The sequence below is a fragment of the Dromaius novaehollandiae genome, chromosome 11 (genome assembly GCF_036370855.1).
Source record: "Dromaius novaehollandiae isolate bDroNov1 chromosome 11, bDroNov1.hap1, whole genome shotgun sequence".
Classification (NCBI taxonomy): Eukaryota; Metazoa; Chordata; class Aves; order Casuariiformes; family Dromaiidae; genus Dromaius; species Dromaius novaehollandiae.
Window position 1 is genome coordinate 23,150,338 of NC_088108.1, and position 3,597 is coordinate 23,153,934.

The 3,597-nt window shown below is 51.0% G+C and overlaps 1 long non-coding RNA gene across 1 annotated transcript; it reads left to right on the forward strand.

Annotated features, from left to right (window-relative positions):
• Positions 1-2,502, forward strand: LOC112989657 (uncharacterized). The gene is made up of 2 exons (XR_003260879.2): positions 1-617; positions 977-2,502. It is a non-coding gene; the product is annotated as an uncharacterized LOC112989657 (long non-coding RNA).
• The last annotated feature ends 1,095 nt before the right edge of the window (positions 2,503-3,597 follow it).

Consider the following 3,597-nt stretch of genomic DNA (forward strand, 5'->3'; position numbering starts at 1 on the left):
GCATGAACAGCGGATTCTGCCGTGGGGTTTTCCAGACTCCCACTTGCACCTCCGGCTGCCTCCGCTTCCCTTTTACCTGCAAAACGCTCGGCGTCGGAGGCACCGGGCAGAGAGGCGGGTGAGCGCGGTCAGTCCACGCCCTGGCTTAGCAGCACGGCTGGGACCGGCAGGGACAACAAGCGAGGCCGCCGTGCAGATGCGTCGAACACAGAGGGGCTGGCGGCAGACGGTCGCCGAGTTTTTCCCTTCGTGCTCCTCCGGCCTTGACCGGGGAGCTGCCGATGGGGCCGGCGGGGCTGGCTCTGCTGCCTCCCGCGGCCCGCTGGCCTCCCGGCTTGCATGCTCCCAGCGCTGGGCAAACACTGCTTGTCTGAGTTTCATTGTCTGTGCTATCTCTGCCCTCGCAGCGCGGTTATCTGCAGCGCATATAACACGCCAGCTCCGCCGTGAAGCTGCCCGTGTTCATGGCTTTGTCACGGAGGACTCTCTGCTGTGACCTTTCCAGCGTGGCGTTGGCAGTAGGAGCAGGAGTGGGACCGTGCCGCGCCGGCGGATCAGGAGGGAGAAGGCAGCGATGCAAACACCAAAATTTCCAAGCGTCACGCTGCCGAAACACAGTAAGTACCAGGGGGAAACCTAGGGCACGGGTGTCACAGCTGCCCACAAGCAAGCACAGGAGCTGGAGGGTTTTCCAGTTCCGTGGTCAAAATGGAAAAAAAAAGAAAAAAGAACAGGTCTGGGCTGGCAAGATGGGGAGGGAAAAGATATTTAATCTTGAGCAACCAAAAGCACTCGGTTCAACCTGAAATGTAATTGCTGTGTTTCCTCACCCTATATTTAACTCTCCTTACTTTTAAGGTCATTTCTGATGGAAAATTGCATTTAAAAATTTCCATTGGAAAGTTAAATAGTTACTGAAGTCATAAGGTGAAACGAAGGGGAAAATAGTAGATGTTGAAATGATCGTGTTTTTCAGCCATCTCTCCTTTCAAAAAGTCTGCTAAATAAGGATGCACTCTGCACCATTTCGGGTGGATCTTCTGCAGCGTGGTCGGACCCGTCCTGGCTGAAGGGGAAGAAGAGCCGGTGAGCGCTGCCCTCTCCCCTTTAGCTGGGCAGCCACCGAGGCTCTGGAGTGTCCTTCCCTGGAGATGTCCAAAAGCCGTCTGGAGATGGCAACTGGGCAACGTGCTCTAGGTGACCCTGCTTGAGCAGGGGGTTGGACGAGGCGATCTCAGAGGTCCTTCCAGCCTCGGCCCTTCTGTGAAACCTCTTCCCCGGCAGCAGAGGGAAAGCGGGTGGTCAGAGAGCGCTGCTCGACCCCAGACTCCGCAGAAACGCCGCGCGATTTCCAGGCCATTGAGACTGAGGGTATCACACCAGTCAGGGCACTTTTTCTCCTTTTTCCATTCCTTTTCTGTTTTGTTTGTTTACACTGTTTGTTGCTGTTTCCTTTTAAATAATAAGCGCCCCGTTACCCAGCAGAGCCAGGAAAACCAAACTCGTGTGACCGAGACACGAAAGCCTGGTTCCTCTGCAGGACTTTTGGTGTGAATCGCAGTGGCATTTTGCTGCAGAGAGCTGCCAGGAGGAGGACCAGGCGGCAGCCTGCTTCAGCTGCGTCTGTGATTCCTTCGTTATGATTCACCTTCCACAAATATCCTAATAAACAAGCTTGCTGGCAGGAAGATCCTGGCGAGAGGCAAAAGGCTGCAAAAAGTCACTGAACTCTCGCTTTGAGCAGTAAAAGTCCTTCCTGACCGTCCGATCGTCGAAGATGGCCTGGCCTAATTCGGGAAAGCGAAGCGAGGCCAGTCCCGCCGGCAAAGCGAGCACCACGCTTGCAGGCGCGGGAGAGGGCAGGCCGCACGCATGCCGCGGCCCAGCAGCAGCTTTTAGGGAAGACCGGAAAGAAAATGCTCCATAGCAGACACTTGGAGGGAAAAAAATGTTTGGAGCCAAGTCAGGAACAGAAACAAGCCCACAGCAGAGAAATCCTTCTCTCTCTCGGGGACAGACCCCAAGGAGCTTTTGCACGTAACGGGGTTGTGCACAGCAGTGTCCGGCCTCGGCAGCCGCCTCTCCCGACCCGCAGCCCCGTCCCACCACAAATATTCACACCGCTCGCTTGGCACGTCTCCGGGGAATGCATATTTTTTCCCTCTGCACGCTTTATGAAGTCTTACTCAGAGAAGCATCTTTAAATGCCGTTCCAAAATTCTCTTTATTTTTGCTGATCCTGAAATTTGGAAGAAGACGACAATGCTGCTACGACTTTGTCACTGCAACAGTGATTTCTCACTCATCAGTCGTTTCTGCAGCCTCTTCTTTCTTGGTAGATTGTACTTTCGTAAGAAGGCAACTAATTTCCCTGACTGTATATCAGAGAATTCAGTAGCTCCGTGGATATATAGTGTTGTTTTTTACTTGTGCTGCATTAATAAATCCCTAGAATTTCTGTGCATATTATATAAATCAAGGGAAATAGCATTTTTATTGCATTTGAGCATGTCTCTGCCTGCTGCCTTGCTTTTGAGAGTCAAATAACGTTTAGCAAAACTGTCGAAGAACTGTGACACAAGCTTTTTTGGAGGAGGGAGAAGTAAATCACAAAAACTTTGCACTAACAAATGTAGTTATAACATATATAGTTCCCCCTCTCCAAAAAAAAAGAAAAAAATGGCATAAACCCTTCATTTAGCCCATGTAGCTGGTTACATAGAGTTTTTAGCCTCGGTTGGTATTATCATCACGGCAAGGTATGCAGCCTGTCTCCAGGACATCAGCGCGTGCAGCAGCACCAGCCTTACAGAGCGACCATAACGGAGCGAAACGTGGCCTACTTACCCCGCGCGAAGGCATCACGGCAGAGTCTGCAGAAATTTAGTGCAGTTGCATGAGGCGGTGGCTTGTAAAATGTTTGAAATGCTGAGATATATCCATAAACCTACCGCTTTGGACAGGCTGATAAATAAGCCCGCTGTCCCCCGGCCCTCCGCAGCTCTCGTGCCGTATATTACCTCCTGTCGGAAGCGGCTCGTGGCTGATCCCCTGGGTGAAATGCTCTCATTTTTCCCGTTGTGTATGTGGGTCGCGCTGAAGTCCGGGGCCCGTGTCCCTGGAACGGGCACAGGCTCGCTGCACGGCGGGGGGAAGGAGAGCCGGGAGAGGATTGCCTCCCAAATCTGGAGCTGGTTTTTCCTCTTAAGAAAGAATCCGCTGAGCATTTTTGTGCTTGGGATATTTGCATGTTTGCAATAAAACATTGCTAAGTTGCTCTTTAATAGATATTCCAGGAAAAGCAAAGAAACGAGAGGCCAAGGTATTTTCAAATGTACCTAACTGTCTAAATCCTTTCACTAATGCTAAGCTCAAAATTAAAACTCTTGCTTCATGTTTTCTCCAGATAGTTTGTATTTTTAGGCTACGGAAATAGCCTCGCAACCCCTTTCAATAGTTTATGAGATGTCAATTGATGCTCACTGCGTTCTGTATTTAGAAATGAGCCAGAGCAGCAGGATATATGTCCCAGGCGCAAGAAGTCTGTTTGTGTTTCGTACACACAGTTATTTAGACCAGCTGTGCTTGCGAGATTTC